Source organism: Chiloscyllium plagiosum, unplaced genomic scaffold (assembly GCF_037043375.1).
Source record: "Chiloscyllium plagiosum isolate Xiang-an unplaced genomic scaffold, Cpla_swu_hap1 HiC_scaffold_31, whole genome shotgun sequence".
Classification (NCBI taxonomy): Eukaryota; Metazoa; Chordata; class Chondrichthyes; order Orectolobiformes; family Hemiscylliidae; genus Chiloscyllium; species Chiloscyllium plagiosum.
Genome location: NW_028270169.1, coordinates 43,089,951 through 43,105,870, shown reverse-complemented (window position 1 = coordinate 43,105,870; position 15,920 = coordinate 43,089,951).

Genomic DNA, 15,920 nt, shown 5'->3' with positions numbered 1-15,920 from the left:
AGCATCCCCTGGGTAACAACACACCAGTCAGCACCTTCAAGCTCACAACATCCCCTGGGTAACAGCACACCAGTCAGCACCTTCAAACTCCAGCATCCCCTGGGTAACGGCACACCAGTCAGCACCTTCAAACTCCAGAAGCCCCTGGGTAACGGCATACCAGTCAGCATCTTCAAACTCCAGCATCCCCTGGGTAACAGCACACCAGTCAGCATCTTCAAACTCCAGCATCCCCTGGGTAACAGCACACCAGTGAGTACCTTCAAACTCCAGCATCCCCTGGGTAACAGCACACCAGTCAGCACCTTCAAACTCCAGCATCCCCTGGGTAACAGCACACCAGTCAGCACCTTCAAACTCCAGCATCCCCTGGGTAACAGCACACCAGTCAGCTCCTTCAAACTCCAGCATCCCCTGGGTAACAGCACACCAGTCAGCACCTTCAAGCTCACAACATCCCCTGGGTAGCAGCACACCAGTCAGCTCCTTCAAACTCCAGCATCCCCTGGGTAACAGCACACCAGTCAGCACCTTCAAACTCCAGCATCCCCTGGGTAACAGCACACCAGTCAGCACCTTCAAACTCCAGCATCCCCTGGGTAACAGCACACCAGTCAGCACCTTCAAGCTCACAACATCCCCTGGGTAACAGCACACCAGTGAGCACCTTCAAACTCCAGCATCCCCTGGGTAACAGCACACCAGTCAGCACCTTCAAGCTCACAACATCCCCTGGGTAGCAGCACACCAGTCAGCTCATTCAAACTCCAGCATCCCCTGGGTAACAGCACACCAGTCAGCATCTTCAAGCTCACAACATCCCCTGGGTAACAGCACTCCAGGCAGCATCTTCAAACTCCTGCATCCCCAGGGTAACAGCACACCAGTCAGCACCTTCAAACTCCAGCATCCCCTGGGTAACAGCACACCAGTCAGCACCTTCAAACTCCAGCATCCCCTGGGTAACAGCACACCAGTCAGCACCTTCAAACTCCAGCATCCCCTGGGTAACAGCTCACCAGTCAGCACCTTCAAACTCCAGCATCCCCTGGGTAACAGCACACCAGTCAGCACCTTCAAACACCAGCATCCTCTGGGTAACAGCACACCAGTCAGCATCTTCAAACTCCAGCATCCCCTGGGTAACAACACACCAGTCAGCATCTTCAAACTCCAGCATCCCCTGGGTAACAGCACACCAGTCAGCATCTTCAAACTCCAACATCCCCTGGGTGACAGCACACCAGTCAGCATCTTCAAACTCCAGCATCCCCTGTGTAACAGCACACCAGTCAGCACCTTCAAACTCCAGCATCCCCTGGGTAACAGCACACCAGTCAGCATCTTCAAACTCCAGCATCCCCTGGGTGACAGCACACCAGTCAGCATCTTCAAACTCCAGCATCCCCTGGGTAACAGCACACCAGTCAGCATCTTCAAACTCCAACATCCCCTGGGTAACAGCACACCAGTCAGCATCTTCAAACTCCATCATCCACTGGGTAACAGCACACCAGTCAGCATCTTGAAACTCCAGCATCCACTGGGTAACAGCACACCAGTCAGCACCTTCAAACTCCAGCATCCCCTGGGTAGCAGCACACCAGTCAGCATCTTCAAACTCCAGCATCCCCTGGGTAACAGCACACCAGTCAGCACCTTCAAACTCCAGCATCCCCTGGGTAACAGCTCACCAGTCAGCATCTTCACACTCCAGCATCCCCTGGGTAACAGCACACCAGTCAGCATCTTCAAACTCCAGCATCCCCTGGGTAACAGCACACCAGTCAGCATCTTCAAACTCCAACATCCCCTGGGTGACAGCACACCAGTCAGCATCTTCAAACTCCAGCATCCCCTGGGGAACAGCACACCAGTCAGCACCTTCAAACTCCAGCATCCCCTGGGTAGCAGCACACCAGTCAGCATCTTCAAACTCCAGCATCCCCTGGGTAACAGCACACCAGTCAGCACCTTCAAACTCCAGCATCCCCTGGGTAACAGCACACCAGTCAGCACCTTCAAACTCCAGCATCCCCTGGGTAACAGCACACCAGTCAGCACCTTCAAACTCCAGCATCCCCTGGGAAACAGCACACCAGTCAGCACCTTCAAACTCCAGCATCCCCTGGGTAACAGCACACCAGTCAGCATCTTCACACTCCAGCATCCCCTGGGTAACAGCACACCAGTCAGCATCTTCAAACTCCAGCATCCCCTGGGTAACAGCACACCAGTCAGCATCTTCAAACTCCAACATCCCCTGGGTGACAGCACACCAGTCAGCATCTTCAAACTCCAGCATCCCCTGTGTAACAGCACACCAGTCAGCACCTTCAAACTCCAGCATCCCCTCGGTAACAGCACACCAGTCAGCATCTTCAAACTCCAACATCCCCTGGGTAACAGCACACCAGTCAGCATCTTCAAACTCCAACATCCACTGGGTAACAGCACACCAGTCAACATCTTCAAACTCCAGCATCCCCTGGGTAACAGTACACCAGTCAGCATCTTGAAACTCCAGCATCCACTGGGTAACAGCACACCAGTCAGCATCTTCAAACTCCAGCATCCCCTGGGTAGCAGCACACCAGTCAGCATCTTCAAACTCCAGCATCCCCTGGGGAACAGCACACCAGTCAGCACCTTCAAACTCCAGCATCCCCTGGGTAGCAGCACACCAGTCAGCATCTTCAAACTCCAGCATCCCCTGGGTAACAGCACACCAGTCAGCTCCTTCAAACTCCAGCATCCCCTGGGTAACAGCACACCAGTCAGCTCCTTCAAACTCCAGCATCCCCTGGGTAGCAGCACACCAGTCAGCTCCTTCAAACTCCAGCATCCCCTGGGTAACAGCACACCAGTCAGCATCTTCAAGCTCACAACATCCCCTGGGTAACAGCACTCCAGGCAGCATCTTCAAACTCCAGCATCCCCAGGGTAACAGCACACCAGTCAGCACCTTCAAACTCCAGCATCCCCTGGGTGACAGCACACCAGTCAGCATCTTCAATCTCCAGCATCCCCTGGGTAACAGCACACCAGTCAGCATCTTCAAACTCCAACATCCCCTGGGTAACAGCACACCAGTCAGCATCTTCAAACTCCAGCATCCCCTGGGTAACAACACACCAGTCAGCATCTTCAAACTCCAGCATCCCCTGGGTAACAGCACACCAGGCAGCATCTTCAAACTCAGCATCCCCTGGGTGACAGCACACCAGTCAGCATCTTCAAACTCCAGCATCCCCTGGGTAACAGCACACCAGTCAGCATCTTCAAACTCCAACATCCCCTGGGTAACAGCACACCAGTCAGCATCTTCAAACTCCATCATCCACTGGGTAACAGCACACCAGTCAGCATCTTCAAACTCCAACATCCCCTGGGTAACAGCACACCAGTCAGCATCTTCAAACTCCATCATCCACTGGGTAACAGCACACCAGTCAGCATCTTCAAACTCCAGCATCCCCTGGGTAACAGTACACCAGTCAGCATCTTGAAACTCCAGCATCCACTGGGTAACAGCACACCAGTCAGCATCTTCAAACTCCAGCATCCCCTGGGTAGCAGCACACCAGTCAGCATCTTCAAACTCCAGCATCCCCTGGGGAACAGCACACCAGTCAGCTCCTTCAAACTCCAGCATCCCCTGGGTAACAGCACACCAGTCAGCTCCTTCAAACTCCAGCATCCCCTGGGTAACAGCACACCAGTCAGCATCTTCAAGCTCACAACATCCCCTGGGTAACAGCACTCCAGGCAGCATCTTCAAACTCCAGCATCCCCAGGGTAACAGCACACCAGTCAGCACCTTCAAACTCCAGCATCCCCTGGGTAACAGCACACCAGTCAGCACCTTCAAACTCCAGCATTCCCTGGGTAACAGCACACCAGTCAGCACCTTCAAACACCAGCATCCCCTGGGTAACAGCACACCAGTCAGCATCTTCACACTCCAGCATCCCCTGGGTAACAGCACACCAGTCAGCATCTTCAAACTCCAGCATCCTCTGGGTAACATCACACCAGTCAGCATCTTCAAACTCCAACATCCCCTGGGTGACAGCACACCAGTCAGCATCTTCAATCTCCAGCATCCCCTGGGTAACAGCACACCAGTCAGCATCTTCAAACTCCAACATCCCCTGGGTAACAGCACACCAGTCAGCATCTTCAATCTCCAGCATCCCCTGGGTAACATCACACCAGTCAGCATCTTCAAACTCCAACATCCCCTGGGTGACAGCACACCAGTCAGCATCTTCAATCTCCAGCATCCCCTGGGTAACAGCACACCAGTCAGCATCTTCAAACTCCAACATCCCCTGGGTAACAGCACACCAGTCAGCATCTTCAATCTCCAACATCCCCTGGGTAACAGCACACCAGTCAGCATCTTCAATCTCCAGCATCCCCTGGGTAACAGCACACCAGTCAGCATCTTCAAACTCCAGCATCCCCTGTGTAACAGCACACCAGTCAGCATCTTCAAACTCCAGCATCCCCTGGGTAACAGCACACCAGTCAGCATCTTCAAACTCCAGCATCCCCTGGGTAACATCACACCAGTCAGCATCTTCAAACTCCAGCATCCCCTGGGTAACAGCACACCAGTCAGCATCTTCAAACTCCAGCATCCCCTGGGTAACAGCACACCAGGCAGCATCTTCAAACTCAGCATCCCCTGGGTGACAGCACACCAGTCAGCACCTTCAAACTCCAACATCCCCTGGGTAACAGCACACCAGTCAGCATCTTCAAACTCCAGCATCCCCTGGGTAACAGCACACCGGTCAGGATCTTCAAACTCCAACATCCCCTGGGTAACAGCACACCAGTCAGCATCTTCAAACTCCATCATCCACTGGGTAACAGCACACCAGTCAGCATCTTCAAACTCCAACATCCCCTGGGTAACAGCACACCAGTCAGCATCTTCAAACTCCATCATCCACTGGGTAACAGCACACCAGGCAGCATCTTCAAACTCCAACATCCACTGGGTAACAGCACACCAGTCAGCATCTTCAATCTCCAGCATCCCCTGGGTAACAGGACACCAGTCAGCATCTTGAAACTCCAGCATCCACTGGGTAACAGCACACCAGTCAGCATCTTCAAACTCCAGCATCCCCTGGGTAGCAGCACACCAGTCAGCATCTTCAAACTCCAGCATCCCCTGGGGAACAGCACACCAGTCAGCTCCTTCAAACTCCAGCATCCCCTGGGTAACAGCACACAAGTCAGCTCCTTCAAACTCCAGCATCCCCTAGGTAACAGCACACCAGTCAGCACCTTCAAGCTCACAACATCCCCAGGGTAGCAGCACACCAGTCAGCTCCTTCAAACTCCAGCATCCCCTGGGTAACAGCACACCAGTCAGCATCTTCAAGCTCACAACATCCCCTGGGTAACAGCACTCCAGGCAGCATCTTCAAACTCCAGCATCCCCAGGATAACAGCACACCAGTCAGCACCTTCAAACTCCAGCATCCCCTGGGTAACAGCACACCAGTCAGCACCTTCAAACTCCAGCATCCCCTGGGTAACAGCACACCAGTCAGCACCTTCAAACACCAGCATCCCCTGGGTAACAACACACCAGTCAGCACCTTCAAACTCCAGCATCCCCTGGGTAACAGAACACCAGTCAGCACCTTCAAACACCAGCATCCCCTGGGTAACAGCACACCAGTCAGCATCTTCAAACTCCAGCATCCCCTGGGTAACAACACACCAGTCAGCACCTTCAAACTCCAGCATCCCCTGGGTAACAACACACCAGTCAGCACCTTCAAACTCCAGCATCCCCTGGGTAACAGCACACCAGTCAGCATCTTCAAACTCCAGCATCCCCTGGGTAACAGCACACCAGTCAGCATCTTCAATCTCCAGCATCCCCTGGGTAACAGCACACCAGTCAGCATCTTCAATCTCCAGCATCCCCTGGGTAACAGCACACCAGTCAGCATCTTCAATCTCCAGCATCCCCTGGGTAACAGCACACCAGTCAGCACCTTCAAACTCCAGCATCCCCTGGGTAACAGCACACCAGTCAGCATCTTCAAACTCCAGCATCCCCTGGGTAACAGCACACCAGTCAGCACCTTCAAACTCCAGCATCCCCTGGGTAACAGCACACCAGTCAGCATCTTCACACTCCAGCATCCCCTGGGTAACGGCACACCAGTCAGCATCTTCAAACTCCAGCATCCCCTGGGTAACAGCACACCAGTCAGCATCTTCAATCACCAGCATCCCCTGGGTAACAGCACACCAGTCAGCAACTTCAAACTCCAGCATCCCCTGGGTAGCAGCACACCAGTCAGCTCCTTCAAACCCCAGCATCCCCTGGTTAACAAAACACCAGTCAGCATCTTCAAACTCCAGCATCCCCAGGGTAATATCACACCAGTCAGCATCTTCAAACTCCAGCATCCCCTGGGTAACAGCACACCAGTCAGCACCATCAAACTCCAGAATCCCCTGGGAGACAGCACACCAGTCAGCACCTTCAAACTTCAGCATCCCCTGGGTAATATCACACCAGTCAGCATCTTCAAACTCCAGCATCCCCTGGGTAATATCACACCAGTCAGCATCTTCAAACTCCAACATCCCCTGGTTAACAGCACACCAGTCAGCACCATCAAACTCCAGAATCCCCTGGGTAACAACACACCAGTCAGCATCTTCAAACTCCAACATCCCCTGGTTAACAGCACACCAGTCAGCACCTTCAAACTCCAGAATCCCCTGGGTAACAACACACCAGTCAGCATCTTCAAACTCCAACATCCCCTGGTTAACAGCACACCAGTCAGCACCTTCAAACTCCAGCATTCCCTGGGTAACAGCACACCAGTCAGCACCTTCAAACTCCAGCATCCCCTGGGTAACAGCACACCAGTCAGCACCTTCAAACTCCAGCATTCCCTGGGTAACAGCACACCAGTCAGCACCTTCAAACTCCAGCATCCCCTGGGTAACAGCACACCAGTCAGCATCTTCAAACTCCAGCATCCCCTGGGTAACAGCACACCAGTCAGCACCTTCAAACTCCAGCATCCCCTGGGTAACAGCACACCAGTCAGCACCTTCAAACTCCAGCATCCCCTGGGTAACGGCACACCAGTCAGCATCTTCAAACTCCAGCATCCTCTGGTTAACAGCACACCAGTCAGCACCTTCAAACTCCAGAATTCCCTGGTTAACAGCTCACCAGTCAGCACCTTCAAACTCCAGCATCCCCTGGGTAACGGCACACCAGTCAGCACCTTCAAACTCCAGCATCCCCTGGGTAACAGCACACCAGTCAGCATCTTCACACTCCAGCATCCCCTGGGTAACAGCACACCAGTCAGCATCTTCAAACTCCAGCATCCCCTGGGTAACAGCACACCAGTCAGCATCTTCAAACTCCAGCATCCCCTGGGTAACAGCACACCAGTCAGCATCTTCAATCTCCAACATCCTCTGGGTAACATCACACCAGGCAGCATCTTCAAACTCCAGCATCCCCTGGGTGACAGCACACCAGTCAGCATCTTCAAACTCCAACTTCCCCTGGGTAACAGCACACCAGTCAGCTCCTTCAAACTCCAGCATCCCCTGGGTGACAGCACACCAGTCAGCATCTTCAAACTCCAACATCCCCTGGGTAACAGCACACCAGTCAGCTCCTTCAAACTCCAACATCCCCTGGGTAACAGCACACCAGGCAGCATCTTCAAACTCCAGCATCCCCTGGGTAACAGCACACCAGCCAGCACCTTCAAACTCCAACATCCCCTGGGTGACAGCACACCAGTCAGCATCTTCAATTTCCAGCATCCCCTGGGTAACAGCACACCAGTCAGCATCTTCAATCTCCAACATCCCCTGGGTAACAGCACACCAGTCAGCATCTTCAATCTCCAGCATCCCCTGGGTAACAGCACACCAGTCAGCATCTTCAAACTCCAGCATCCCCTGTGTAACAGCACACCAGTCAGCATCTTCAAACTCCAGCATCCCCTGGGTAACAGCACACCAGTCAGCATCTTCAAACTCCAGCATCCCCTGGGTAACATCACACCAGTCAGCATCTTCAAACTCCAGCATCCCCTGGGTAACAGCACACCAGTCAGCATCTTCAAACTCCAGCATCCCCTGGGTAACAGCACACCAGGCAGCATCTTCAAACTCAGCATCCCCTGGGTGACAGCACACCAGTCAGCACCTTCAAACTCCAACATCCCCTGGGTGACAGCACACCAGTCAGCATCTTCAAACTCCAGCATCCCCTGGGTAACAGCACACCAGTCAGGATCTTCAAACTCCAACATCCCCTGGGTAACAGCACACCAGTCAGCATCTTCAAACTCCAGCATCCCCTGGGTAACAGCACACCAGTCAGCATCTTCAAAGTCCAGCATCCCCTGGGTAACATCACACCAGTCAGCATTTCAAACTCCAGCATCCCCTGGGTAACATCACACCAGTCAGCATCTTCAAACTCCAGCATCCCCTGGGTAACAGCACACCAGTCAGCATCTTCAAACTCCAGCATCCCCTGGGTAACAGCACACCAGGCAGCATCTTCAAACTCAGCATCCCCTGGGTGACAGCACACCAGTCAGCACCTTCAAACTCCAACATCCCCTGGGTGACAGCACACCAGTCAGCATCTTCAAACTCCAGCATCCCCTGCGTAACAGCACACCAGTCAGCATCTTCAAACTCCATCATCCACTGGGTAACAGCACACCAGTCAGCATCTTCAAACTCCAACATCCCCTGGGTAACAGCACACCAGTCAGCATCTTCAAACTCCATCATCCACTGGGTAACAGCACACCAGGCAGCATCTTCAAACTCCAACATCCACTGGGTAACAGCACACCAGTCAGCATCTTCAAACTCCAGCATCCCCTGGGTAACAGGACACCAGTCAGCATCTTGAAACTCCAGCATCCACTGGGAAACAGCACACCAGTCAGCATCTTCAAACTCCAGCATCCCCTGGGTAGCAGCACACCAGTCAGCATCTTCAAACTCCAGCATCCCCTGGGGAACAGCACACCAGTCAGCTCCTTCAAACTCCAGCATCCCCTGGGTAACAGCACACCAGTCAGCTCCTTCAAACTCCAGCATCCCCTGGGTAACAGCACACCAGTCAGCACCTTCAAGCTCACAACATCCCCAGGGTAACAGCACACCAGTCAGCTCCTTCAAACTCCAGAATCCCCTGGGTAACAGCACACCAGTCAGCATCTTCAAGCTCACAACATCCCCTGGGTAACAGCACTCCAGGCAGCATCTTCAAACTCCAGCATCCCCAGGGTAACAGCACACCAGTCAGCACCTTCAAACTCCAGCATCCCCTGGGTAACAGCACACCAGTCAGCACCTTCAAACTCCAGCATCCCCTGGGTAACAGCACACCAGTCAGCACCTTCAAACTCCAGCATCCCCTGGGTAACAGAACACCAGTCAGCACCTTCAAACTCCAGCATCCTCTGGGTAACAGCACACCAGTCAGCACCTTCAAACTCCAGCATCCCCTGGGTAACAGCACACCAGTCAGCATCTTCAAACTCCAGCATCCTCTGGGTAACAGCACACCAGTCAGCACCTTCAAACTCCAGCATCCCCTGGGTAACAGCACACCAGTCAGCATCTTCAAACTCCAGCATCCCCTGGGTAACAGCACACCAGTCAGCATCTTCAATCTCCAGCATCCCCTGGGTAACAGCACACCAGTCAGCATCTTCAATCTCCAGCATCCCCTGGGTAACAGCACACCAGTCAGCATCTTCAATCTCCAGCATCCCCTGGGTAACAGCACACCAGTCAGCACCTTCAAACTCCAGCATCCCCTGGGTAACAGCACACCAGTCAGCATCTTCAAACTCCAGCATCCCCTGGGTAACAGCACACCAGTCAGCACCTTCAAACTCCAGCATCCCCTGGGTAACAGCACACCAGTCAGCATCTTCACACTCCAGCATCCCCTGGGTAACGGCACACCAGTCAGCATCTTCAAACTCCAGCATCCCCTGGGTAACAGCACACCAGTCAGCATCTTCAATCACCAGCATCCCCTGGGTAACAGCACACCAGTCAGCAACTTCAAACTCCAGCATCCCCTGGGTAGCAGCACACCAGTCAGCTCCTTCAAACCCCAGCATCCCCTGGTTAACAAAACACCAGTCAGCATCTTCAAACTCCAGCATCCCCAGGGTAATATCACACCAGTCAGCATCTTCAAACTCCAGCATCCCCTGGGTAACAGCACACCAGCCAGCACCATCAAACTCCAGAATCCCCTGGGAAACAGCACACCAGTCAGCACCTTCAAACTTCAGCATCCCCTGGGTAATATCACACCAGTCAGCATCTTCAAACTCCAGCATCCCCTGGGTAATATCACACCAGTCAGCATCTTCAAACTCCAACATCCCCTGGTTAACAGCACACCAGTCAGCACCTTCAAACTCCAGAATCCCCTGGGTAACAACACACCAGTCAGCATCTTCAAACTCCAACATCCCCTGGTTAACAGCACACCAGTCAGCACCTTCAAACTCCAGAATCCCCTGGGTAACAACACACCAGTCAGCATCTTCAAACTCCAACATCCCCTGGTTAACAGCACACCAGTCAGCACCTTCAAACTCCAGCATTCCCTGGGTAACAGCACACCAGTCAGCACCTTCAAACTCCAGCATCCCCTGGGTAACAGCACACCAGTCAGCACCTTCAAACTCCAGCATTCCCTGGGTAACAGCACACCAGTCAGCACCTTCAAACTCCAGCATCCCCTGGGTAACGGCACACCAGTCAGCATCTTCAAACTCCAGCATCCCCTGGGTAACAGCACACCAGTCAGCACCTTCAAACTCCAGCATCCCCTGGGTAACAGCACACCAGTCAGCACCTTCAAACTCCAGCATCGCCTGGGTAACGGCACACCAGTCAGCATCTTCAAACTCCAGCATCCTCTGGTTAACAGCACACCAGTCAGCACCTTCAAACTCCAGAATTCCCTGGTTAACAGCTCAGCAGTCAGCACCTTCAAACTCCAGCATCCCCTGGGTAACGGCACACCAGTCAGCACCTTCAAACTCCAGCATCCCCTGGGTAACAGCACACCAGTCAGCACCTTCAATCTCCAGCATCCCCTGGGTAACAGCACACCAGTCAGCATCTTCAAACTCCAGCATCCCCTGGGTAACAGCACACCAGTCAGCATCTTCAAACTCCAGCATCCCCTGGGTAACAGCACACCAGTCAGCATCTTCAATCTCCAACATCCTCTGGGTAACATCACACCAGGCAGCATCTTCAAACTCCAGCATCCCCTGGGTGACAGCACACCAGTCAGCATCTTCAAACTCCAACATCCCCTGGGTAACAGCACACCAGTCAGCTCCTTCAAACTCCAGCATCCCCTGGGTGACAGCACACCAGTCAGCATCTTCAAACTCCAACATCCCCTGGGTAACAGCACACCAGTCAGCTCCTTCAAACTCCAACATCCCCTGGGTAACAGCACACCAGGCAGCATCTTCAAACACCAGCATCCACTGGGTAACAGCACACCAGCCAGCACCTTCAAACTCCAACATCCCCTGGGTAACAGCACACCAGTCAGCATCTTCAAACTCCAACATCCCCTGGGTAACAGCACACCAGTCAGCACCTTCAAACACCAGCATCCCCTGGGTAACAGCACACCAGTCAGCATCTTCAAACTCCAGCATCCCCTGGGTGACAGCACACCAGTCAGCATCTTCAAACTCCAACATCCCCTGGGTAACAGCACACCAGTCAGCACCTTCAAACTCCAGCATCCCCTGGGTCACAGCACACCAGTCAGCATCTTCAAACTCCAGCATCCCCTGGGTAACAGCACACCAGTCAGCATCTTCAAACTCCAGCATCCACTGGGTAACAGCACACCAGTCAGCATCTTCAAACTCCAGCATCCCCTGGGTAACGGCACACCAGTCAGCACCTTCAAACTCCAGCATTCCCCTGGGTAACAGCACACCAGTCAGCATCTTCAAACTCCAGCATTCCCTGGGTCACAGCACACCAGGCAGCATCTTCAATCTCCAGCATCCCCTGGGTAACAGCACACCAGTCAGCATCTTCAAACTCCAGCATCCCCTGGGTAACAGCACACCAGTCAGCATCTTCAAACTCCAGCATCCCCTGGGTAACAGCACACCAGTCAGCATCTTCAAACTCCATCATTCCCAGGGTAACAGCACACTAGTCAGCATCTTCTAAACCCAGCATCCCCTGGGTAACAGCACACCAGTCAGCACCTTCAAACCCCAGCATCGCCTGGGTAACAGCACACCAGTCAGCATCTTCAAACTCCAGCATCCCCTGGGTAACAGCACACCAGTCAGCATCTTCAAACTCCAGCATCCCCTGGGTTACAGCACACCAGTCAGCATCTTCAATCTCCAGCATCCCCTGGGTAACGGCACACCAGTCAGCACCTTCAAACTCCAGCATCCCCTGGGTAACAGCACACCAGTCAGCATCTTCAAACTCCAGCATCCCCTGGGTAACAACACACCAGTCAGCATCTTCAAACTCCAGCATTCCCAGGGTAACAGCACACTAGTCAGCATCTTCTAAACCCAGCATCCCCTGGGTAACAGCACACCAGTCAGCATCTTCAAACTCCATCATCCACTGGGTAACAGCACACCAGGCAGCATCTTCAAACTCCAACATCCACTGGGTAACAGCACACCAGTCAGCATCTTCAAACTCCAGCATCCCCTGGGTAACAGGACACCAGTCAGCATCTTGAAACTCCAGCATCCACTGGGAAACAGCACACCAGTCAGCATCTTCAAACTCCAGCAACCCCTGGGTAGCAGCACACCAGTCAGCATCTTCAAACTCCAGCATCCCCTGGGGAACAGCACACCAGTCAGCTCCTTCAAACTCCAGCATCCCCTGGGTAACAGCACACCAGTCAGCTCCTTCAAACTCCAGCATCCCCTGGGTAACAGCACACCAGTCAGCATCTTCAAGCTCACAACATTCCCTGGGTAACAGCACTCCAGGCAGCATCTTCAAACTCCAGCATCCCCAGGGTAACAGCACACCAGTCAGCACCTTCAAACTCCAGCATCCCCTGGGTAACAGCACACCAGTCAGCACCTTCAAACTCCAGCATCCCCTGGGTAACAGCACACCAGTCAGCACCTTCAAACTCCAGCATCCCCAGGGTAACAGCACACCAGTCAGCACCTTCAAACTCCAGCATCCCCTGGGTAACAACACACCAGTCAGCACCTTCAAACTCCAGCATCCCCTGGGTAACAGAACACCAGTCAGCACCTTCAAACACCAGCATCCCCTGGGTAACAGCACACCAGTTAGCATCTTCAAACTCCAGCATCCCCTGGGTAACAACACACCAGTCAGCACCTTCAAACTCCAGCATCCCCTGGGTAACAACACACCAGTCAGCACCTTCAAACTCCAGCATCCCCTGGGTAACAGCACACCAGTCAGCATCTTCAAACTCCAGCATCCCCTGGGTAACAGCACACCAGTCAGCATCTTCAATCTCCAGCATCCCCTGGGTAACAGCACACCAGTCAGCATCTTCAATCTCCAGCATCCCCTGGGTAACAGGACACCAGTCAGCATCTTCAATCTCCAGCATCCCCTGGGTAACAGCACACCAGTCAGCACCTTCAAACTCCAGCATCCCCTGGGTAACAGCACACCAGTCAGCATCTTCAAACTCCAGCATCCCCTGGGTAACAGCACACCAGTCAGCACCTTCAAACTCCAGCATCCCCTGGGTAACAGCACACCAGTCAGCATCTTCACACTCCAGCATCCCCTGGGTAACGGCACACCAGTCAGCATCTTCAAACTCCAGCATCCCCTGGGTAACAGCACACCAGTCAGCATCTTCAATCACCAGCATCCCCTGGGTAACAGCACACCAGTCAGCAACTTCAAACTCCAGCATCCCCTGGGTAGCAGCACACCAGTCAGCTCCTTCAAACCCCAGCATCCCCTGGTTAACAAAACACCAGTCAGCATCTTCAAACTCCAGCATCCCCAGGGTAATATCACACCAGTCAGCATCTTCAAACTCCAGCATCCCCTGGGTAACAGCACACCAGTCAGCACCATCAAACTCCAGAATCCCCTGGGAAACAGCACACCAGTCAGCACCTTCAAACTTCAGCATCCCCTGGGTAATATCACACCAGTCAGCATCTTCAAACTCCAGCATCCCCTGGGTAATATCACACCAGTCAGCATCTTCAAACTCCAACATCCCCTGGTTAACAGCACACCAGTCAGCACCATCAAACTCCAGAATCCCCTGGGTAACAACACACCAGTCAGCATCTTCAAACTCCAACATCCCCTGGTTAACAGCACACCAGTCAGCACCTTCAAACTCCAGAATCCCCTGGGTAACAACACACCAGTCAGCATCTTCAAACTCCAACATCCCCTGGTTAACAGCACACCAGTCAGCACCTTCAAACTCCAGCATTCCCTGGGTAACAGCACACCAGTCAGCACCTTCAAACTCCAGCATCCCCTGGGTAACAGCACACCAGTCAGCACCTTCAAACTCCAGCATTCCCTGGGTAACAGCACACCAGTCAGCACCTTCAAACTCCAGCATCCCCTGGGTAACAGCACACCAGTCAGCATCTTCAAACTCCAGCATCCCCTGGGTAACAGCACACCAGTCAGCACCTTCAAACTCCAGCATCCCCTGGGTAACAGCACACCAGTCAGCACCTTCAAACTCCAGCATCCCCTGGGTAACGGCACACCAGTCAGCATCTTCAAACTCCAGCATCCTCTGGTTAACAGCACACCAGTCAGCACCTTCAAACTCCAGAATTCCCTGGTTAACAGCTCAGCAGTCAGCACCTTCAAACTCCAGCATCCCCTGGGTAACGGCACACCAGTCAGCACCTTCAAACTCCAGCATCCCCTGGGTAACAGCACACCAGTCAGCACCTTCAATCTCCAGCATCCCCTGGGTAACAGCACACCAGTCAGCATCTTCAAACTCCAGCATCCCCTGGGTAACAGCACACCAGTCAGCATCTTCAAACTCCAGCATCCCCTGGGTAACAGCACACCAGTCAGCTCCTTCAAACTCCAACATCCCCTGGGTAACAGCACACCAGGCAGCATCTTCAAACTCCAGCATCCACTGGGTAACAGCACACCAGCCAGCACCTTCAAACTCCAACATCCCCTGGGTAACAGCACACCAGTCAGCATCTTCAAACTCCAACATCCCCTGGGTAACAGCACACCAGTCAGCACCTTCAAACACCAGCATCCCCTGGGTAACAGCACACCAGTCAGCATCTTCAAACTCCAGCATCCCCTGGGTGACAGCACACCAGTCAGCATCTTCAAACTCCAACATCCCCTGGGTAACAGCACACCAGTCAGCATCTTCAAACTCCAGCATCCCCTGGGTAACGGCACACCAGTCAGCACCTTCAAACTCCAGCATTCCCCTGGGTAACAGCACACCAGTCAGCATCTTCAAACTCCAGCATCCCCTGGGTCACAGCACACCAGGCAGCATCTTCAATCTCCAGCATCCCCTGGGTAACAGCACACCAGTCAGCATCTTCAAACTCCAGCATCCCCTGGGTAACAGCACACCAGTCAGCATCTTCAAACTCCAGCATCCCCTGGGTAACAGCACACCAGTCAGCATCTTCAAACTCCATCATTCCCAGGGTAACAGCACACTAGTCAGCATCTTCTAAACCCAGCATCCCCTGGGTAACAGCACACCAGTCAGCACCTTCAAACCCCAGCATCGCCTGGGTAACAGCACACCAGTCAGCATCTTCAAACTCCAGCATCCCCTGGGTAACAGCACACCA